Source organism: Narcine bancroftii, chromosome 11, assembly GCF_036971445.1.
Source record: "Narcine bancroftii isolate sNarBan1 chromosome 11, sNarBan1.hap1, whole genome shotgun sequence".
In the NCBI taxonomy this organism is placed as follows: Eukaryota; Metazoa; Chordata; class Chondrichthyes; order Torpediniformes; family Narcinidae; genus Narcine; species Narcine bancroftii.
In genome coordinates, this window is record NC_091479.1 from 70770866 (window position 1) to 70795351 (window position 24486).

The window sequence follows — 24486 nt, forward strand, 5'->3', positions numbered from 1 at the left end:
CTGCACAATCTACTGGTTGATTCTTCCACCCAGCTCAGAACTTAAAACCTTGCTTTCAGGAGCCCAGAACCTCTCAGTGTCAACAGAGAATCATAAAATTTTGCCTGAATTGGCCAATTAGAGAAAATCACCACAAACATCAGGCTGAGAACATTAAATGATGCCTTCAGAGATTGTAAAGCAGAGATTTTTCTATTGCACCATTATGCTCATTTTGTTTATTAATCTTGTTAACACCACATGATTAACGATTGGCTTGTTTTTTTAAAAATCATTATCGGACCTTGTGTGTAATCACTCTCTCTACCATTGTTTGTGTGGATACTACACCAACCAAAATCAGATGAAGTCTAATGTCTCCACTCCCAAAGAGTCCAGCAGTGTTTTCTTTCAACTGTGGTATGTGGATTCTACTGTGGGAAATTCTGCAAGATTAAAATTGAAGTTAGAGTACAGTGTAGATTCAGAACTGTGAAACATTTCACAACACTTTGACAGAGTGTTTTGTACATTTTGAAAACTGATTTGCGTCACAGGTGAATCAGCAAAAACAAAAGCATAAATGTGGATAATGCTTAGGAAGTATTTTAAAGGATGTGGAAACTCAAAAGTGTTTATGAGGGACTGTAGGGCTTCAAGCTTGGTAATTCATGAAACAGCCAACAGTAGTGGAATTATAGCAACCAGCTGAAGAAGGAAGGTAAACTTGAAGGGCAAGGGTACCTTGAAGAATTGTAGGGCTTATAGGGGTTTTAGAGAAAGGGAGGGGTGAAACTATGGTGAAATAGTTGAAAGTGAGGATGCCCCTTGGTTGAGATTGATGGGCTTCAACAGCTGCAATCATCTTTGATGTGCTTGGATGCCACCAACCAGGGCTTCCCTCTGCCATGTCGAGGCAGAAGGTATCACAGACTGACCCTCAACTCATTTCAGCTCTTTCGCCTATGTTTGGACCATGACTGTAACAAAGTCTGAGGTCAATTTATTCTGGCAGAACCCAAAATGTGTATCTGTTGGTGAGTAGATGTTACTTGACAGCATGACATCTTTTGAATGACACCTTCTAACACTGCAGGTACTTGACCATAAACTGATTGGGCAGCAGTTAACTGAATGTGACTTCTCCAGCATATGGTGAACTGGACACAGAAAGGACAATTATCAGGCTGTAATAACACAGTTGGCTTGAGGCACAGATAATTTTGTCGTTGGGCCCATTGACTTACTGGAATCCAGTGTTCTCAGATGATTTTTGTAAATTTTTATTTAATTTCACATATGCATTAAAAACATACATAAATTTCTTATTTAAGAGGTGAAAAATTAGTACAGAGTGATTTTTAAAAAATCCCTCTCCCATCCTCCCCCCTCCCCCAACAACCCGATAGAAAAGGAAAGAAGAAAGAAAACATTTATAAAAACATACTAAAATTATCAAATAAAATCTAACCTATCTTAATTTTAAAAGTTGGAAGATTCAGGCTGGGTGATTACAACTTAATAACTACAATTTGTAAATATGATTCCCAAATTGTTTTGAAAAATTTCAAATTTGTTATGTAAATTATATAATCTTTTCAAGTGGTCTACAACCACCTATTTCAGTCTGGCCATCTACCCATTCCCAAATACGCATCTGACTTCTAAATATTTTCTAGCTACCGCTAGAAATTTTAACAAATTCTTTTTGTTATTTATTTAAATTCAATTTCAATTCTGTGTCAAAGATAGTTCCAAGTTTAAAAAAATAAATTTGGATCTTGAGGAAACTTAACTTTTGTAACTCTTTCCAAAGATGAACCCAGTCTATCCAAAAGGCTCTTAATTTTAAAATTTCCCATTTATCTGAAAAATTAGAATTTAATCCATTTAATTTCTGTGGAGTAAGATGTAATTGATGCAGAAAAATTATATTGTACTAGACATTAATTGTGTTAGTCAAACTGTCCTGACAAAGTTCTAACCAAATCTCCTCTTGAATATTTACTTTTAAATCTTTCTCTTATTATCAGTTAAAGGCATATTTAAGAGAAAGTTTATGTCCAAATTTGATAACACCTGAACAAAGTTATTTGGAACAATCACAGATATAAATATTAAAGAAGTTTATTTCAATTATGTATATAATTTTGCAAAAAGGAATGTGTAAATCAGGAGTTCATAAGTCAAGACTAAGATGGGAGAAATATTTAAGAATAAATATTCCTCAGATATTTCTTGACAAATCAAGTTCTTTGCAAAAAATGCAATAATATTTCAGGATATGGGAGCCCTATATGTCCTTGAGAAGGTGGCTGTGAATGTTCTTGAATCACTGCATGTGTGTGGTGAAGAATTCAGGACTCAGCACTCTGGGTAAAGCTGGATTTTAACTTTATTGTAGATGAAGTTATCTACAAAACTCCTCCTAATATTTGTCTTTTCCAGTTGATTAGCTTTTATTAACTCAAAAAATGCTTTCAGCTTAGCATTTTCATATTTTACATTTTGCTTTGGGAAACACCTATTTGGTTCTTATTAGTGTTCAGCAAAATTAGATAGTTTCAGTAATGAACAAATCTCCACACAAGTTGTATTAGCATCTGTCTCCATAAAGGCACAGCTTAGTGAAAGTCAGTAATAATTATAGACTAGTTCAGGCTTTATCTGAAACATTTCTCCATCAAAATTTTCATTTCTTTCCCTGTAATTTTCAACACCTTTTGATTATTAAAAACAGAAGACAGTTGACTCTGTGAAAACACAACACTGGACAAACTCAGCAGGTCAAACACTGTACTTTATATAGCAAATATAAAACTACATAACTGGTGTTTCAGGCTTGTGCCCTTTATCAAGGTATCTTAATGTGGATGAGTGCCGAGTTGGTGAGTGCCGAGTTGGTGGTAGAGGGAAACAACAAGGCTTTCTCTCTACCACCATCAACTCAGCACTCACCCACAGATCCTCCATTACCCGCACATCTTCTCTGGCCCCTTCCACCCCCACACACAATAAGGAAAGGATTCCCCTTGTCCTCACCTAATACCCCACCACCCTCTGCATCTAACATATCCTCTTCCACTATTTCTGCCACCTACTACATGATCCCACCACTAGACACATATTCCCTTCTCTGCCTTCTGCAGGGACAGCTCCCTTCGTGACTCCCTTGTCCACTTCTCTTGCCCCACCAATCACCTCCTTGGGACCTACTCCTGTGAACACAGGAGATGCTCCATTTGTGCCCACACCACCTTCCCTCAGCACCATTTGAGGCTCCAAAAGATCCCTCTAAGTGAAACAAAATTTCACTTGTGAATCTGCAGGTGTCATCTACTGCATCTAGTGCTCCCACTGTGGTCTCCTCTACATTAGGGAGACTGGGCACAGACTTGGAGATCGCTTTGTTGAGCACCTCGGCCCTGTCTGCCACAATAGCATTAATCTCCCAGTGGCCTCCCACTTCAATTCTCCTTCCCATTTCTTTGCTGACATGTCTGTCCATGGTCTCATATACTGCCAGAATGAGACTACCATAAATTGGAGGAACAACACCTCATCTTCTGACTGGGCCCCTCCAACTGGATGACATTAATATTGACCGCTGGCTTTTGTTAAACCCTTCCCCTGTCACCTCTCCATTTCCTTGTCTCCTTTCGCACAGACATGATAAATTCCACCTCGTCCCTGATCACATCCTTTTGTTGGTCTGGATTCCTCCCCCATTGTTTGAATTCTGAGCCTTTCTAATATATTCTGCTTATGTCTTTTCTGATTTTTTTTCCTTGAAGAAGGGCTCTGGCCAGAGATGTTTTGGTCTCCTATAGGTGCTGAAAAGATCAGCTGAGTTTCTCCAGCATTTTGGTGTTTTTACTACAATCACAGCACCTGCAGCCTAACGTGTTTCTCTCTGTCATTCAATAAGGTCGTGACTAATCTGATTGTAACATCAATTCTGCTTTCCTCCCCTCCTTGCCTTCCAATGACTTGTTCAACAAGAATCTACCCACCTCTGTGATGCACGATCAATTGCACAAAGACTGAAGTAGGTGAAACTGAAAGCTTTTATTTGCAAGAGATGGGCAGCATCCCTGTGCTGCTCACTCACACTGACCCCAGACTTGAACTGGGGACAGGCTTGTGGCATGACAGCCTTTATGGGGAAGAAAAGGGAGAAATCATGAGCTGGCCAGTGAGAGCAGGGTCAACTTGGAAAGGTCATGTCATTTACATATAATGAATATGTACAATAGTGGTTTACCACACTCTGAATTGTAAAAAAAATTATATTTGGAGTCTTTGTGTCCATTGCTATTTGAGGAAAAAGTTTCAAAGACAAGATCCTCTATGAGGAAAAAAAAGGTTCCTTTTATTGCTGCTTTAAATAGTCAAACTATTCACCCCCATTTTAGATTTTCCCACAGGAGGAAATGTCCTCTCTCCTTCCCCATCCACCACTATTTCCTTTAAAAAAAACAGATTTAATTGATCAAAATCCCTGAACTTTTCCCAGAATATTTGATGTTAAATGCAATCACTCTCACCCTTGGTCCATGTTTGGTGAGGTCTGAAACTGAGTTGGTCATTGTTGAAAAGGTTATTAGTGAGGAAGTGCCATCTGAAAGCAATAAAACTAATGACCTTCCATGACTTTGAGCAGTGTGGACTGATTGGACAGTAATCATCTCGACTGGATTGTCCTTTTAAATCAAGACCAGGCTGCAGGAGTACTTGTTGAGGGGTGCACTGTGGCTCAGTTCACCCAATGTGAGGGTACTGCGGGGAAGAACCACCATCTAGAGACCTTCCATTGCTGGGCTTTGAGGGGCTGTGACGGAGGGGGTAGTAATGACCAGGTGCCACAGTGGTGGCAATGGAGTAAATAGAAGTGGTTGAAACAATGTACAGAGATAGAAGTGTGTGGATACAAAACGAAGGGTGAGAAGAGACCTTGAACAGGTTTTTTTTAATAAATAATTTATTGTGAGCAAAGTCTCAGGTAGATGGCAGTGTTGCAATTGTACTGGAACAGCGTGTTCTGAAGCGAATGCTGGAACACATTCTCATTTCGATAGTGGAAATTGTCACATAGCCTTTGCTCGTGTTAATTCTCTGACCTCCCCTCACGTGGTGGCTTATGTGACAGCGGGAATTTCTGGATTCCAATACAATCTTACTTTCATTGTCTTGAGAGATTGGGAATATTGTGAATGCTCCCCTTTTTGTCAGTGTTTAGAGCTTGTGCTCAAAATCGCCGCTTCTTCCTGAGTAAATTCAAATTCAAATAACAGTAAATGTGTATGGCAGGGCCCTTCTCTCGTTAGGTACATGTGTATTTGTCCACCCAGTGACGATGGGAGTTCATCTGCAGAAGAAGGCATTTTGCAAAGCAATGTTTGCTGGATGCATTAGGCATTTTGGAGGACTTTATCAAATAGATGCAGGAAGAGGGAGTTCTGGCACAAGCGAGTACACTGAAGATCAGATCGGGAGATTTCCTGGTATTTAAGCATAAAGTGGTCTTTTTTTGTGAGGTTTATGATTCATCGAGTTAAATGTAAATATCCTGTTTGGCACATACTAGTTTGATTATGTTAGAAGACAATACGTGCTTTAATGAATCTGGTTATACAAAAGACATTCAGGAACGCAAACTGAACAGACTTCAATTGTGTTTCGGCTTAATGTTGTTACGTGGCTGGGATTGCATGGAAGTCGTACATGCTGGCGGATAACATCAGGATAGATGAAATCCACTCCCGGGAGATTGCAATCTTCAAGGAAATTTACCACGGAGTGTTTTTTTTAAATAAAACAGGGTGATCTAAATGAACGGGATTCCTCCTGTGGAAATGTTCTTCAGCTCTTGAAGCTATTGTTGAACCATTACTTATAATATCTGTAAAGTAGCTGTATTCAACAAGTGACCACTTGATTCAGCTGAGAAACTATCTGGCTGATGGGTAGAACACCAGCTGTTTGCTATGTTGGCAACACCAAAGACAGTTTGCAACTTGAAGTTCACACATACAGGATTCTGCACTGCATTTTCTAGCATTGATTCTAAAAGTTGACTTTTTTCCTTTATTGATCAGAATGATTAAAATTGCAGATTCTCGTGGACAGATTATAACATTACTCCCCAGCCCTCTGTTCAAAGCATTGATGGCTTTAATAATGGTGGTGTGTCGGTTTTCCCTTGGGGCTCAGAAGCCCGTGCTGGGGAACTACGTGACGCCCGGGTGATGTCAGCGCTCTCCAGCGCGGTTCTCAGCCAGGTCCGGGCTGGGAGTATAAGTGCAGCCCAGCAGCCTGCAATAAACCAGTCTGCTCACTGAGCTCAACCCATCTGGTTGTGTGTGTTTTTTTCAGGAACAGTGTAGCTGCCGCTACAATTGGTGACCCCGACTGGTTCAAATGTCTTTGAATCCATCATGAGCGAGCCTGGGGTCAGCGCTATAGTGGTGAAACTGCCTGAATTCTGGGTACAGGAGCCGGAGACCTGGTTCAGCCACGCGGAGGCTCAGTTTCCCCTCGGCCATATTTCGTCCGACGCAACCAAATTCTACCATGTGGTCGCTGCCCTGGACCAGGTCACCGCCAGAAGCGTGCTGCACCTCGTTCAGCACCCACCCACCGAAGACAAATATGAGACCATCAAGTGAGTGATAACCGGATCCCTCAGACTATCCAGACACCAGTGTGCCACTCGACACCCTGGGGGACAGGTCCCCGGTGGAGCTGATGGATGAGATGCTTGCGCTCATGGGTGAACACACCACCTGCCCACTCTTCAAGCGTATTTTCCCCGACCATATGCCCGGGGACATCCGACCACTGTTGATCGGGAGAGCTTCACCGACCTGAGGAAGGTTGCCCAAGAGCTATGGCTCACACGATTCCCTGAGGGCTCAGCAGGTCACGAGGCATGGGCACGACCATGCTAAACCTGCCCCAGCGCTGCGGTAGAGCATCCAGCCTCTGCAGGGGCCCCCAAGAGCATATCCAAGGCCACAGCATCCGCTCCAGCCCTCTGCTTCTACCACCAGTGCTGGGGAGCCAAGGCTCGGAAGTGTCGTCAGCCCTGCTTGTTCCAGGGAAACAACCAGGCCAGACGCTGTTAATGGCGGCGGCTGGCCAAGGACACAGGCTCCTCTACCTGAGGAACTCAGTCAGTGGCTGACGATTCCTCGTTGACACTGGAGCCCAGATCAGTGTCATACCGGCCACAGCCGTCGAGTCCAGGATCTGACCTCATGGACCTCCCCTCCGTGTGGCCAATGCAACAGCAATCTAGTCGTATGAAGACAAGTCAGTCCACTTCCAGATTGGCCAACAAAATTTAGTGTGGAGGTCCACCATCTCGTCCCTCCCGACTGCCATCCTGGGTGCAGACTTCCTCCTCGCACATGGGCTTCTGGTGAACATTTGAGGTAAGCACCTGGTGGACACCTGTACCTTCCAGACCGTTCGCCTTGACGCTTCCCACTTGGAGCAACCACAGATGGCCACAATCAGCATTCCCAGAGACGAGTTCCAGCAAATCCTGGATGAGTTCCTGACACTCCTCAAGCCACAGGTCTCCGCTGGCTCGCCATGTCATGGGGTGTTCCACCACACCCCCACCCAGGGCCCACCGGTTCATGCCAAGGTATGCTGGCTCCTGCCGGACAAGCTCCAGGTGGCGAAGGAGGAGTTTTTACACCTGTTAGAACTGGGGATCATTCAGTGGTCCAACAGCCCATGGACCTTACCACTCCACCTGGTCCCGAAAGCCTCTGGTGACTGGCATCCCTGCAGAGACTATCGACAGCTCAATGAGGCAACAGTTCCTGACATCCCTCACATCCAAGACTTTACGGCCAACCTGCATGGTGTGAGGGTTTTCTTCAAGGTTGATCTGGTGTGTGGATATCACCAGATCCTGGTGCACCCTGGGGACATACCCTAGATGGCCATCATCACCCTCTTTGGCTTGTTTGAATTCTTGCGCTTGCCATTCGGGCTCAAGAATGCCGCTCAGACCTTCCAGCGCCTCATGGACTCTGTGGGCACGGACGTAGATTTTGTCTTTATTTATTTGGACGACATCCTCATCACCAGCGAGGACCAGGCACAACACAAGGCTCACCTATGTGCCCTTTTCTTTCGGCTGGCTGACTTTGGCCTTACCATCATCCTGGCCAAGTGCCAGTTCAGGAAAGAGTTCATGCAGTTCCTGGGCCATACCATCACAGTCAAAGGAGCCACACTATCCACTGCAAAGGTCACTGCCATCAGGGAGTTCCCATGCCCAGACAGCCTCAAGGGCTGCAGAAGTTCGCGGGTATGGTCAACTTTTACAACTGCTTCATCCCGGGAGCTGCGCTCATCATGCAGCCGCTATTCACCCTCATCGCAGCCAAGCACAAAACGCTCGCTTGGAACCCTGAAGCCTGCATCGCATTTGAGGCCACCAAGGATGCCCTCTCTGTCGATGCCTCTGCCACAGCCATTGGTGCTGTCCTGGAGCAGCAGGTGAATGGGCATTGGAAGCTGCTGGCATTCTTCAGCCACCTGGTCCACCTGCCAGAACACAAGTATAGTGCCTTTGACTGCGTTACTGGGCATGTACCTGGCGGTGCAGCATTTCCACTATTTTTTGGAGGGGAGGACTTTTACCATCTTGACTGACCACAAACCCCTCACCCAGATGCTTGCAATGGCAAAGGATCCCTGGGTGGCCCGCCAGCAGCGTCACCTCTCTTTCGTGTCGGAATTTACCACCGACATTCGCAAAAGGCGGGGAAGGACAGTGTGGTTGCCGATGCACTCTCGCAATCAGCCATCTATGCACTGATGCCCGGCCTCAATTTTGACTAGCTCGTCCGGGACCAGAAGTCTGATGAAGAGATGAGGGCCTTCAAGACTGCCATCATGGGCCTGCAATTCCGAGACCTCTCAACTCCGAGCGGCAAAGGCACCAACCTGTACGATATTTTCATGGGCACCCCACGGCCAGTGGTTCCACAGCAATGGTGAAGGCAGGTCTTCCGTCACATCCATGACTTTTCATATCCGTCTATCAGGTCCATGGTCCGGATGGTGGCAGAACGGTTCATATGGTATGGGCTGCGGAAGCAGATTGCAGACTGGGCCAGAACATGCACCTATTGCAAGACGTCAAAGATGCACAGTCATACCAGGGTGCCCGTACAAGAGTTCGAGCACGTCCAGGAATGGTTTAGCTACATTCACATGGACATCGTCGGGTCCTTACCCATTTCCTGGGGCAACCGTTACCTTTTTACGATGGTGGACCGCTCCACTCGCTGGCCCGAGGCGATGCCCAATGCCTCTACCAACTCCTGGTCCTGAGCACTATTGCATGGTGGGTCGCCCGGTTCAGCATTCTGAATCACTTCACCAGAGATTGGGGCACCCAGTTCACATCTGCGCTCTGGGCACAGCTCGCCAAAAGGTTGGGGATCCAGCTACACCGCACCACAGCCTACCACCCGCAGGCCAATGGATTGGTCGATTGTCTGCACCACCACCTTAAGTCAGCACTCATGACCCGTCTCACTGGTCTGGAATGGGCGGACGAACTGCCTTGGGTGCTCCTGGGCATCCGCTCCACTACCAAGGAAGATCTGCAGGTGTCATCAACTGAGCTGGTCTATGGTGCACCAGTGGCACTACCAGGTTAGTTTGTCAACGCACCTCTTAATCCGCAGCGGTTTCCGCACAAACTATTTCCTCACCTCAGGGCAAGCTTGAACTTGTTCAAACCCCCACCGCTGCCCAGGCATGACACCTGCCCGTCTCACGTTCCCGGCGAACTGCTTTCCACGGAGTACGTTTTTGTTCGGTGGGGCCCGAACACGGCACCTCTGCAGCAACCGTATGAGGGGCTGTACAGGGTTATACAGCATTCCAGCTCTACGTTCACGCTGGATATTGGCAGCAGGTGGGAACTGTTTACCGTGGACAGGCTGAAGCCAGCACACCTTGATCCCACCAAGCCCGTGGTCATAGCCCAGGCCAAGAAGCGAGGCTGCCCAGCGATAAAGGACATTGGCGCTGGTTTTGGGGGAGCTGTGTGGTGGCTCACCACTAGGCAGGCAAACCGGCCCCGCTCGTAAGCTACGCAGCGGGGCAGCCAGCCAAAATAGCGCCGTTGGGGTTTTTCCCTTCCTTCCAGTACGGGCCTCAGAAGCCCAGGCTGGGGGAACCACGTGACACTGGGTGACGTCAGTGCCCTCTAGTGTGGTTCTCAGCTAGGTTCGGGCTAGATGTATAAGTGTAGCCCAGCAGCCTGCAATAAACTAGTCTGCAGTGTAGCTGCTGCTACAGTTTATATATAAAAATATAATGAAACTGATCTAAACACCCAGGTATTTTGTGAATATCTTTCAGGAAAATAAATCATTGGTGCTTACCTTTCCTTGGGAGAATTAGATGCCAAATGTTGAAATGGTAAAAGGTACCCACATTGTACAATTCAAGGGAAAAATATTCAGTAGGCATTTAAAAATCAAAGGATTCCCTTCAAGCACATTCTACAGTAGATATTTGTGTCCAACCATGATTACATTCATTTTGGAGTCCCCTGGTGTGTCCTGTTCTTTCCATCTATGAACTTTGAATCCTGTTTCCCAAATGGAGTAAAGCTAATATACAGGACAAATGGGAAATTGTTTGTCATGTGACCTCAACTCCAGGATGCAGCCCCCCCCCACCCAAATCAATCTTATTCATCAAGCTTTTGTATGTTGGTGACCCTTGCATATTCACATGTTGAGAGGTTGAATTCCAAAGCCACCCAATCATTCATGGAAACATTTGAGAAGATAGACCTTTGACTTCTTCCGGCTAACCATCACAGGTTGATGATGATGGTTCCTTTCAGTCAGTTTGTAGGGTGTGATATGAAAGGAACAGAATGTGTGCGAATGGATTTAGGTGAGTAGGGGTTTGCACAGATCCAGACCCACCCTCTTGACATCCCCTCCTGTATCCAATGGTATGGTGAGGTCCAAGATGGCTGGGGGAAGTTTTGCAGCAAACTTTGATGCAAAGGATTCTCTTTCCATGCTTCATGGCATGTTTGCTAGATGGCCGTTGACCCCATGAGAGGGTTCGTCCACCCTTTGACAGGTCTTGTTTTTCATTCTACAGGGAGTCTAGCCACCAGGCAAGCCTGATGGGAGAGCCAGTTTAGTCACTGACCACCCAACCATGCGACACATAGTACTGGATTTCATGGAACCAGTAGCACTCAGATGAGTGACCTTTGACTAAGCACCCATGAAGCAAAGGTCTTGCTCTAACCTGTGCTTAATGCACCTCTACCGTGTAGCAGTTGTAATTTGCAATCAGAATCTGAAATGTATGGACAATTTCCCATATCTCAGGGGTCATCTCTCATTGAAAGTTGCTGAAGACATTTTCCATTTGCTTTAATCTGCCAGCAAAGCTTTTGGCCATCTGAGGGAAAAAAATGTTTCAAGATCTTAAAACCTGGCATGAGGCTTTTGGTCTTGTAAGGTAAAAACATCATGAGATGGGACCGGAGAAGGAGTCACCCAGTACTAAGGAGTAACAGAATGCTGATGTGACCTTGTACACTCAAGATAAGCTTTGCACTAACAAGAATGATGTGCAGCAGGCTAACAGAGAAGGGTAGCAACAGTTTATTCATTGGACAATGTCATGGTATGATAATTTACTAAGTACGTATCCTGAGGTATAAAAAAATCACCACTTGCTGATAACGGCAGAACGCGCCTTCTCCAACTAACACTGTTAGTTGCAAGTGTTACAATCCGGCAATAAAGAACAAAGAACCTTGATTTCGACTCAGTCTGGTGTTTGACTCACTCATTCATGAACAAAGCAGACCTAACAGTTATTCTAAACCTCTCATATAATTTGGAGATGTGGGTTAACCAACAATGGGGCCTTCTTTCTTTGGCTTGGCTTCGCGGACGAAGATTTATGGAGGGGGTAAAAAGTCCACGTCAGCTGCAGGCTCGTTGGTGGCTGACAAGTCCGATGCGGGACAGGCAGACACGGCTGCAGGGGAAAATTGGTGGGTTGGGGTTGGGTGTTGGGTTTTTCCTCCTTTGCCTTTTGTCAGTGAGGTGGGCCCCACCTCAATGGGGCCTTAATGCACTGGTCAATTGCCTCTACAAAATCCTTTAAATTTATTATCAGAATAAGAAGACCAGAATCCTCTTCCAGTCTAATATCCCCAGCACTGAGGTGCAAACTGTACCCCATCCATTTTCATTTTAACAATACTGCATGGTAGAAAGCCCTTCTGCCCAGTAAAGCCCGTATCACCCATTGAACCTACCAAGCCTGTGTGTTTTGGAGAGTGGAAACCTGAGCACCCAAAGAAAGTCTATGCAGTTCACATGGAGAACATACCAACTCCTTACAGACCCTGTCAAATTGCTGCCACTTGTAATAGTGCTATGCTCACCACTGCACTAACATTTAGCACATAACCTATTTCCTTTATGGCAAGAGATTACATGTGAATGGAGGGAAAGACCAAGCATGTTCCAAAGCCACCTCGAAAAAGTGCAACATCCCTGCTGATTCATGTGACTCCTTGGTCCGTGATCACGTAAAATGGAGAATGTTCATTGTTTTCTGGCACAAATGTAGTTGGTGCACACCACGTTCCAAACAATTTTCATAACTGCCTATCAAGGAACTTCTACCTCACAAGTGGGAGAGGCTTCAAGAAGAACTGAACCACAGTATTAAAGTGGAAATCATCCTTGATGCTATAGAATCACAAAAGTACATGACGTTCAATAAAGAATTGAATTATTATTAGATAGTCGATCCATCTTAGAGGACCCAAGTCAAGGTTATATTCATCTGTGCATTCCTTTGGCTTTATATTCAATATTTCAAAGGAGTTTGAAGTGGTTCAATTTGACTGAAAGCTAGTTCATACGTTTGGTATTTTCAAAAGGATAAACTAATTGATTAAAAGGAACAACAGATTTGTTGACCTTGCAAGAAGTACTGGCAGGGTTGACTATGCATTGGGGAAAAGAATGTATCCATGATACTTTGGACATCCTGGAGTTTGACAGAGTTGATAGAATTGTACTTACCCCAACTGTTAAGTTAATTTGTTCATGCTAACCAGTTTCTAATTACAAAGATAGTATTTTACAGATGGTGAAAAATAGATGCAAATATTTTTTACCTCAATCAGGTTCTGTTTCTTCAAACCCTGGGCCTCTGTATCTGCTTCTGCAACTGGATCCTTGACTTCGTCATTGGAAAACCTCAGTCATTGTGGATTGGTAACAACATAAGAGGTAAAGGTTCCATTATTGTCACGTAATACTATATTTAGAATGTAATGTATATGAAATTCTTTAACTTTTGTCTACTGTAAGGCAGATAGACAGTTGCCACTTTCTCCTCCTCTCTGACAATCAACAGAGACCCACCTTAAGGGTGCTTGCTTCACCCACTGTTCTAGTCTCTCTATACCCATGACTGTGTGGATAGGCAACAATTCAAATACCATCTACAAATATGCGGATGACACCACAGTTGTTAACAGAATCACAAAAGGCAAGAGGGAAGTGTACAGGAGTGAAACAGATCAGCTAATTGCATGGTGTCATAACAACATCTTTGTTAGAAAATCTAAGAGTCTGATTGTAGACTTCAGGAAGGGAAAAGTAGGAGAACTGTGCTCATTGAATGGTCAGTAGGGGAAAGGGTAAAGAACAAATTTCTGCATATCAACATCGCTGAAGACCTATCCTGGGGCCTTCAGGATGATGCTACCATGAAGAAGACTCACCAGTTGCTATACCATTAAGAGCTTGAGGAGATTTGGTAAGTCATCAAAGAGGCTTGCAAATATCTACAGGTGTACCGATGGAGAACAATCAGATTGGTTGCATCACTACCTGGTATGGAGTTGCCAATGCAAAGGACAGGAAAAGGCTGCAGAGAGTTGAGAACTTGGCCAGTGCTATTGTCGGTTTTAGCATTCACTCCATCAAGGACATCTTCCAGGGGTGATGTCTCAAGAAAGCAGCCTCTATCCTCAATCTCCCTCACCACCCAAGCCATGATCAAGGAGGTACAGGAGACTGAAGACAAACATGCAATGATACAAAAGCAGATTCTTTCCCTCCACCATCAGGTTTCTGAATGGACAATGAACCACAGACACAACCTCACTTTCCCTCGTCTTTTGCTCTAATTTCTTTTTAAAATGTAACGTAGCAATTTTTGCACCTGTGACGCTACTGCAAAACAAGGAACTTCATAACATGTTCACAACAATAAATTCTGATTCTCAGAAATTATTTCTTGCTTTTGTAGCTATCTATCCATCATGAGGAACCTGAAAGAAATGTCCTATCACCACGCATCTAAAATACTATATCTACAGAAATCACAAAAACAATATGGACAAGCACCTTTTCAAAGGCCTTTTTTCAAAGATGTAAAAATAATTAAATTTCTATAGCAGCTTTTGTGACAACAGATTATCCTTGAGAAATATCCAGCTAAAGAAGTACATTTGAAGTGCAGCCACTTTTGCAACATCCCCAATGCACACAATGAGGTGACCCAATGAGCTTGTAATCTGCATTGGTGATGGTGAATGGGCAAAGTAAACATTACCCCTCTTATTGCAACAGTGTTAATGGGAACCTTCGTTTACAGAGCTCACAGCATCAGATACACAGCTCAGCCCCAACAATTTCTCTCCGCATTGTACTGACTTGCCATTCTAGATATTCAATTCCCTTCTCTCGCTTGGGACTGGAGCCCAAAGATTGGGCACTTATAGGCTGGGGCTGAAGCTAATATTTATATATTAAGTAGATTTGTAGCAAATGACAGATATTACCACCTTCAACTTTGTTGGCCCTTTAAGAAATACTGTGGTCGAAACATTTTGATATGGCTAGGATTACAGGTTACTTTAAGAAATGTTAATGGGAATCAACTAATGTTTATTTACTTGAAGCATTTAGAATTATTTAACTATATATAAATATATATCTCATATGATCAAATGTCCCATTCACAGCATGCCACACAGTTTAAGACATAATTATAAAAGTAATATATCTTGTGTGATTCACATTTTGTCCATGGGTTGATGAGGGGCTCAATCTCGAAATGTTGCGTATGGATTTTTTATCTTCATCTATATAAACTACACTGCTTGACCGCCTGAGAGTCTCTAACATTGCGTTTTAAAAAAATATCCTGTGAGATCCTCAAAGAAAAAAAAGTAAATGCTTTTTATCGGATAAATTTTAATGTGATTTTTAGCAAAACTGCGCAATGAGGGTGCTGGGTGGACTTCCATCAAGCAGAAATAACGCTTTCAATGAGAAGTCCCAGCTATGTTAATTTCATGGTGTCAGTCTCGGGTTTGCCGAACCTTGGTGGTCAGTGGTGATAGTCACTTCTTTCATAGTTCAGTGGCAACCTTGATGGTTTTTTTTGGCGATGATGAATACAGTCTTTTCATCCTGTTGACTGCATGCACAATCTGATAAAAATTAATGGTTCTTGATGGCAATACTTCTCTTGCACTAATTATAATCTCATTAAAATTAATTTAGTGTGATGACCCTCTTTTCATGCTGAGGTTCTGAGCACCTGATTAGTGTCGGCGTTTTGCCTCAGTACACCTGACATGATCACCTTACTCTTGGACTTCATTAACATTCGTTTGGTTCAATGAAGCGAATATCAGTTGAATCAAACATTTTATCCTTCCTAATATTTGCCACCAGATCACTTGAATTTCAATCCAATGTAGACAAGCACCAAGAATTGTTTCACTGTTTTCCCATGACCCTCCCCCTTATCTCTGCTCGGTTGGACGGTTAATGGACCGAGGCCATATAGGGAGTTCCGCTCTCCGAAGGTCCAGCACCTTGCCTGTCTGAGCCTTGGACGGGATTGTGAGTTTACCTCGGAACATTTTGCACAGCAGAGAGGTCGGGACAGATGGTGTTCCCTGGTGTATACGGACTGGAGAGCTTCGAACGAGAAACGGCGCTTCAGCACCACGGCCAGCTCCTCCTCTGGACACGGTAATGGCGGAGCCAGCTACGGGAGCAGGTAAATCGATTATGTGGGGTTTATCTGGAGCAGGAGAGTAATTGGCATTCACTAAGTTTTTATTTAGCACTTAATCGGGAATTATATAGATGACTGGATCAGAACACAACATCCTGTTTGATTACAGATGCAGTAGGAATAGGTCTATATTCAAAACAAGTTCAACCAAATGGTTATTGGCTTCCTCGCCCTCTGCTCTGCCCTCGGTTCATGCATTTCATTATTGCAGAACGCAGATGCGTGTTTGCACAGTTATTGAAATGGACTGGCCGAGCTGCATTCTACACACCGTTCCCTATTGGCATGAAGACATTCGTCTGACTATGCGATTAATTTTTTTTTGTGTGTGTGTATTTTTACACTTCTCCTTGAATAGTTAACGAGGAGCCTAACACGTAAGTATCTTCGGTGGACTCCAATAACGAGAACGTTAACCCAATTGTAATCTTACTACACATCAGAAGCAAATCCATATATTTATTTCAATTTAACAAAGTATATGCAGTTACCATGCACTTGGCACCCCATCCCCACCCCTCTTCCACCCCATCCCCACCCCTCTTCCACCCCATCCCCACCCCTCTTCCACCCCATCCCCACCCCTCTTCCACCTCTCTTCTACCCCATCCCCATCCAGAGCCTTCGATCTTGCTGCATCCAGAGCCTACGGAATGAGAGGAAGTTTCTCCACTAACACAGGCGAGCGAAAATCTGGGGTGGGGGAGGGGGGTGGTGGGTACGTTTCCCTTTCACCATTCCAGCTGAAAGGGTGCGCGCTACGAATGGCCCAATGATTAGGGGGGGGGGGGGTAAAACCCAATCGTCAGAGCGACCACCATACGATCAGCAGCCCGGTAACCCCCATACATTGTCATAGTGAGAGCGGGAATGTGACATGTCACTGCAATAATGTAAAGAGCTACCGAAAAATAACTCGGAAGGAGTTTTCTGGAAGGTTCTGTTTCAGGTTCCTAAATGAACCCACAATCGTGGCTCTTGCTTGGGGCGTCCTGTAATTGATTTTCCTCGTTGTCACTCGCAGTCCTGGGGAAACCTGTTGGACTGCTCGCAGAGTTACCCTTCCCATTGGACATTATACAAGGGATCATGCGACAACTTAACGTTCAGGAGGTCCCGGTTTATTGTAACTTCTTCGCCGTTTGGCTTTCATGAACTTGGATTCGTTTTCTTTGGCCTTGGGCTCGCTTCATTCTGTGCATTGCAGCCGCCGCACGGGCGCGGGAAGCCGGCACTCGGGGGCGGCTGGGGTGGCGAGATGGATCGGACAGCGATTGCTCTGCAGCACCCTCCTTCCCACCCCACACCGCCCTCCCCAGGTCATCTGGCTGTGGGCGGGAGAGCACGGGAAATAAACAAAAGCAGACTTGACCCGTGGAAGCAAAACACTGCACATGCTGGAAATCTTAAAGAAAGACGACAGGTCCCAGCGTCCGTGAAGGGCTATTAATGCACTTGTCGAAGTGAACTTCAATGGCGGACCCTCACTGTTTCCATTTATTCCTGTGGTGCGCTGTTAGCCAGAATCAGACACACGCAAGGTAAAGACTGAACAACAGGCTTTAATCCACAAAGACTTCCACAGAGCCAGGCTGGCTGTGGCTGCAGTAACTCTGAGTGAGCTTCGGGAGGCCAGGGAGGCTTATATCCCGGAGAGTGATTGACACCCGTTGGGTGAGGCTTGATCCTTTCTGATTGTCTGATTGACAGCCGGCCAGGTGTTGTCCTGTCCCCTTACACTCCTGCAAGTTCAGAGGTTACCCCCTGCAGTAGGCATATGGTGTACCACTACATTCACCCCCTTCTTAAAAATTGTCCCGGAGGGGGGAGGGCAGTAACAAGGAATTGCACCCACTATGTACATACAATATTCACAGGTTGAGACGATTCGGCAACTGCCAGAGTCTCTGTGACCGTCGTAGGACTGGCTCATGGTCACTGGTCAGAGGGGAAGTGGGGGGGTGGGCTGGTGGCAGGGGGGTGTATGGTGCCATGCGGAGGGGTGGCCGGCGTCGACGTATCCGGGTCGTATTGGATGAGTTGGGGGGGCAGGTTCATCTCCTAAGGCTGAAGCGGGCCCCTGGTGGTCAAGGGGCCCATAGCTGCCTGGGGACAGGGATGTATGCCCAGTCAGTGTTGTCCTGGTTTGTAAGGTGGCATGGTGTGGTGGGTGATCCTGCTGGTGCCAGGTCCCTGGTTGAGACGGTGTCCTCCCTGCCACTGCCGAACCTAACGTAAGTGTAGTTATGGTTTGCGTGAAGGAGGAAAATCTGCTCTACCAGGGTTTCGGCCTTGTGTGTCCGTACATGCTTACACAGAAGCACCGGTCCCGTGGACGAGAGCCACGCTGGAAGTGACATTCCAGTCGCCAACCTCCTGGGGAATGAGAACAAACGTTCGTGTGGGATCTCATTGGTAGCTGTGCACAGCAGTGACCGAATGGCATGGAGCGCCTTGGGCAGGGTGTCCTGCCAGTACTCAAGAACCCACCCTTTTGACCTGAGAGCCAGGAGGACTGCCTTCCAGACTACCCCATTCTTGCATTCCATTTGCCCGTTGCCTTTCGGGTTATAGCTTGTCGTGCGACTGGTCGCAATGCCCCTTGCCGTCAGGTACTGGCGCAGCTCGTCACTCACGAAACTAGACACCCGGTCGCTGTGGATGAAGGCGGGCTAGTCAAACATGGTGAAAATCTACCCCAAGGCTCTGATGACGGTGGCCATGGACCTGCCCCAAGGCCCTGATGACGGTGGCCATGGAGGTGTCCGGACAAGGGATGGCGAAAGGGAAGCGTGAGTACTCATCCACTACCATGAGGAAGTAGACGTTTCGGTTCGTGGAAGGCAGGGGGCCTTTGAAGTCCATGCTGAGATGTTCGAGAGCCGAGTAGCCTTTACAACATGGGCCTGGTGGTGATGGGGGTGGAAGAAGCGGGGTTTACACTCCACACAGACCCGACAGGCCTCGGTCATGTCCCTGGCATCCCTGATGATGTACGGCAGACTTTGGGACTTAACAAAATGGTACAACTGGGTGACGCCTGGATGGCAGAGGGACTTATGCAATGCCTATAACCTGTCGTCATGAATAGACAAGCAGGTGTGAGAGAGGGCATCAGGGAGTCGTTAAACTTCCTGGGGTGGTACTGGATGTCATAGCTGTAGGTTGCCCGCTCGACTCTCCAGTGCAGGATCTTGTGGTTCTTGATCTTGCTCTTGTGGGTAGTGTTAAACATGAACGCCACAGCCCACTGGTCTGTGAGGAATGTGAATCTCCTGCCAGCCAGGTAGTGGTGCCAGTGGCGGATTGCTTCCACAATCGCCTGGGCCTCCTTTTCAATGGCGGAGTGCCCTAGCTCAGAGCCATGGAGGGTCCTGGAGAAGAAGGTGACGGGGCACTCTTCCCCCCCCCCCCCCCTTGGTTGAGGGTAGCAGCGAGGGCAACCTCGGAGGCATCACTCTCCACCTGGAAGGGGAAGTCCTCATCCACAGCCTGCATTGTGGCATCTGCGATGTCTTGCGTCTGGGCTTCTGGGTGGTATGGGTCGACCTCAAGGCTCCCTGCGCACAGGAGTTTTTCCATAGCCGCCGTGGAAAAATTTTGTAGATTAAATTGTGGTGCACTGTTAGCCCGAATCAGACACACATGAAGATAAAGACTGTACAACAGGCTTTAATCCACAATGACTTCCACAGAGCCAGGCTGGCTGTGGCCGCAGCAACTCTGAGTGAGGCCTCGGGAGGCCGGTGCAGGCTTATATCCCGGAGGGTGATTGATACCTGACTGAATGGGGCTTGATCCATTCAGGCTGATTGATTGACAGCCAGCCAGGTGTTGTCCTGTTCCCTTACACTCCTGCAGATGCAGAGGTTTCCCCCTGCAGTAGGCCAGTGGTGTACTTCCACAATTCCGCACCTTTAATCAGAGGCGTTACAAATCTAATGATACAAAACCTAGTTCTGGGGCCATTCTTCATAATTATGATCTTCTCTCTCTTCCCATTCTTTTTGTTCCAAATTCACCAATTTCCTACACTTCGTGGTCCTTCTTTAGTACCTGTTAACCTTAGACAGTCCCAGCCCCACTATCCTGTGTTCTCTACCACCTCATTCTCTTCTTTCCAACTGGTTTCTTTAAATCTCCTCAAAAGGTAAAAAGACTTTTACCCCCTTTTTTTGCAATGACACTTTTAACTCTTTATCATTTCCTGAGGTCTGCTTTTTATTTCCTCAATTATATTCTTATCTCTGCCTTTTCTTCCCTTTTCACTACATAAGCATCCATATTATTCTCAAGCGCCCTCCATTGCAGCCTGGATGCAAGGGTGAAAACTGATAGCCATTCTATGTCAGTTGCTCTTGCTCCCTTCTTCTAAAGCAATTCATCCCCCAACCAATACCCCTCCACCACCACCCTCCTCAGCCTGGCAGAACTTGTCTTCACTCTCATTACCTTTTCCTTTGATTCCATCCCATTTTCTCCATATGAAAGGGGTATCCACAGACACCTGGATGGGCCCCAGCTTTGCCTGTCTTTTTGTTGTCCATGCAGAACAATCCATGCTACATGCCCTCTCAAATCTTCCTCCATTTCATGAACTGCTTCATGCACCCATGATGAGCTTGTCCACTCTATCCTCTTTGCTCCCAACATCCACCCTGACCTCAAATCCACTTGGTCCATCTCTAGCAACACTCCCTGGTGTCATGGTTGGGATAGCAGTTAGCGCAAGGCCTTTACTGCGTCAGTGATCAAGACTCTAGTTTGAATACCACGCTGTCTAAAAGGAGTTTGTATGTTCTCCTTGTGTCTGCATGAGCTTTTCCTGGGGGCTCTGGTTTCCTCCCACAGTTCGAAACATACCAGGGTAAATTAGTCGGCACGGACTCGAAGGGCCGAAATGGCTTGTGACCATGCTGAATGTCTAAATTTAAAAGAAGATTCTCATCTTTATTGATCTCTCTGCCTCCATCTTGGGAGACAAACTCTCGACAGACATTTATACAATCCCACCAACTCCCACATTGACTTCAATTGCACCTCTTCACACTCTGTCCCCTGTAATAATTCTACTCCTTTTTCACACAATTCCTCATCTCCATCACATCTGCTCCCAGGATGAGTTCCTCCCTGCCAGATTATTTGAGATATCCTTCTTTAAAAATTGTAGCTTCCTCTCTACCATGATCAACTCGGTACTCACCCGCTTATGCTCCATTACCCATACATCTGCCCTGGCCCCATTCATCCCCAGGCACATCAATGACTGGATTCCCCTTGCCATCATGTACTATCCCACTAGCAGCCAACATATCAACCTCTGCCATTCCTGCCAATTAATACATGGTCCCTCTGAATTCCACAGGGACCTCCTCCATGGCTTTTCATCCATTCCCCCTTCCAACCAATTGCCCCCTTGGCACCCCTATGCCTATGCCCACAGGAAGTGCTGGGCTTGTGCCCACACCTCTGACCACCATTCAGGGCCCCAAACAGTCCTTCCAAGTAAAGAAACACTTCATGTGAATCTGGAGGGGTCATTTACTGCATCCAGTGCTCCCATTGTGGTCTCCTCTAAATAAGAGAGACTGAATACAGATTAGGAAAATTCTTCACGGAGTACCTTGGGTCTGCCAACCGCAATAATGAGATCACACAGTGGCAGCCCATTTCAATTCCTTATTCCATTCCCATCCTCACATGTCTGTTCATGGTCTCATCCACTTCCAGAATGAGACCACCTGCAAATTGGAGGAATAACACCTAATTATCTGTCTGGCCATCGTGCAACTTGATGGCATTAATATCAATTTTTTTCCCATTTTCATTCCCCCCCCTCCCCCAATCACCTATTCCTATTTCTCCTTTCCTCTAGCTGTCTCTCTTTCCCTTTCCCTATGTCTCCTTTCCTCCAGCTCTGCATTCACAGAGCTAACCCCTGACCAGATCAATTCTCACCTTTCCTCTCCTGTCTTCCTATCCATGTCACTTATCACATTTTGACTGCTGGCCTGTGCTCCTCCCCCCTACCCTTTCTTTCCTTTTCTCCAGCCTTTTAATTCAGGCGCTTACTTGCCTTTTACGCATACCTTGAGGAAGGGCTCTGGCCCAAAACATCAGATATATATCTTTACCTCCTAGGGATGCAAGAGTCTTGCTGATTTTCTCCAGAAATTTTACATTGTTACCACTCAAGCCAACTAACCTAACCCAGGCTCTACTTCTTTGGTACACTGTCTCCTTGAACCAAGGCAACTAACCTAACCCAGGCTCTACTTCTTTGGTACACTGTCTCCTTGAACCAAGCCAACTAACCTAACCCAGGCTTTACTTCTTTGGTACACTGTCTCATTGAACCAAGCCAACTAACCTAACCCAGGCTCTACTTCTTTGCTACACTGTCTCTTTGAACCAAGCCAACTAACCTAACCCAGGCTCTACTTCTTTGAACCCCTTCTGAAAACAAGTATGAAGAATTTGCCATTTCTTTATCTCTGTGATGAAAGCACCCATTTCCTTGCTTTCCCTTCTTGCTGCTCTATCAGCCATTTTGACCCAACCTCGTGATAACTTCTTTTGGAAATCCCAATTTCTGATTGTGCCCTGAATTGCCTGGTTAACTCGAGAATCCCTCAACCTTACTCCTTCAGTTTGAGATTGTTGTTTGAATGCATTGACTGAACCTTGGCCAAATGTTACTCTGTCTCAGTTCATATTTTCCCTTTCCCTCTAAAAACAACGGTATGTTATTTTTAACATGAACACTGTAGGAACAATTGTTGGCTCTTTCTTTGGCTTGGCTTCGCGGATGAAGATTTATGGAGGGGGTAAAAAAAGTCCACGTCAGCTGCAGGCTCGTTTGTGGCTGACCAGTCCGATGCGGGACAGGCAGACACGATTGCAGCGGTTGCAAGGGAAAATTGGTTGGTTGGGGTTGGGTGTTGGGTTTTTCCTCCTTTGCCTTTTGTCAGTGAGGTGGGCTCTGCGGTCTTCTTCAAAGGAGGCTGCTGCCCGCCAAACTGTGAGGCGCCAAGATGCACGGTTTGAGGCGTTATCAGCCCACTGGCGGTGGTCAATGTGGCAGGCACCAAGAGATTTCTTTAGGCAGTCCTTGTACCTTTTCTTTGGTGCACCTCTGTCACGGTGGCCAGTGGAGAGCTCGCCATATAATACGATCTTGGGAAGGCGATGGTCCTCCATTCTGGAGACGTGACCCATCCAGCGCAGCTGGATCTTCAGCAGCGTGGACTCGATGCTGTCGACCTCTGCCATCTCGAGTACCTCGACGTTAGGGGTGTGAGCACTCCAATGGATGTTGAGGATGGAGCGGAGACAACGCTGGTGGAAGCGTTCTAGGAGCCGTAGGTGGTGCCGGTAGAGGACCCATGATTCGGAGCCGAACAGGAGTGTGGGTATGACAACGGCTCTGTATACGCTTATCTTTGTGAGGTATTTCAGTTGGTTGTTTTTCCAGACTCTTTTGTGTAGTCTTCCAAAGGCGCTATTTGCCTTGGCGAGTCTGTTGTCTATCTCATTGTCGATCCTTGCATCTGATGAAATGGTGCAGCCGAGATAGGTAAACTGGTTGACCGTTTTGAGTTTTGTGTGCCCGATGGAGATGTGGGGGGGCTGGTAGTCATGGTGGGGAGCTGGCTGATGGAGGACCTCAGTTTTCTTCAGGCTGACTTCCAGGCCAAACATTTTGGCAGTTTCCGCAAAGCAGGATGTCAAACGCTGAAGAGCTGGCTCTGAATGGGCAACTAAAGCGGCATCATCTGCAAAGAGTAGTTCACGGACAAGTTTCTCTTGTGTCTTGGTGTGAGCTTGCAGGCGCCTCAGATTGAAGAGACTGCCATCTTCAATCTTGGCTAATTACATAGATAATACCTGACTTTAATTTGCACATAAAGCGTGAAGTACTTACCAAGTGATTTTCATCAGACTAGGCAGTATTTGTGGAAAGGGAACCAATATTTGTCTGAGATAAATGGTCAATGACTCTAAATGTTAGTTTTCTTTACTTTTGCCTTGTTTCTGCTTGTCCTGTTGACTATTTTCTGTTTGTATTTCTCTTCTAAGAGGACTGACAAAATGTGACAAGCATCATTTAAACTTTGAAAAGACCAACTAAATTTGGCAAATTAAATCAAGTTGTATAGCAGTATTCACGGACAGTATAAAGATAGATCCAATGATTTGCATTTAATGGATCAAATATCGTAGTATAATACGGTATGTGCAGAAAGTGAAGGTGCGTCGTATGCTTTAATAAATCACTTATTATTCCCATGAAAATGACAAATGTGGAGATTAGTGCAGAATTCTGCAAGGCTCTCAACATGCCATTTTTTAGAACAACACCAA

General features: G+C 45.9%; 1 long non-coding RNA gene across 1 annotated transcript in view; it reads left to right on the forward strand.

Annotated features, from left to right (window-relative positions):
- The first annotated feature begins 604 nt into the window (after positions 1 to 604).
- LOC138745885 (uncharacterized) overlaps positions 605 to 24486 on the forward strand; it is a 34168-nt gene continuing 10286 nt past the window's right edge. Inside the window, exons 1-2 of the long non-coding RNA XR_011346566.1 lie at positions 605 to 700; positions 13205 to 13310. This is a non-coding gene — a long non-coding RNA (uncharacterized lncRNA). The remainder of the gene's footprint in view (positions 701 to 13204; positions 13311 to 24486) is intronic.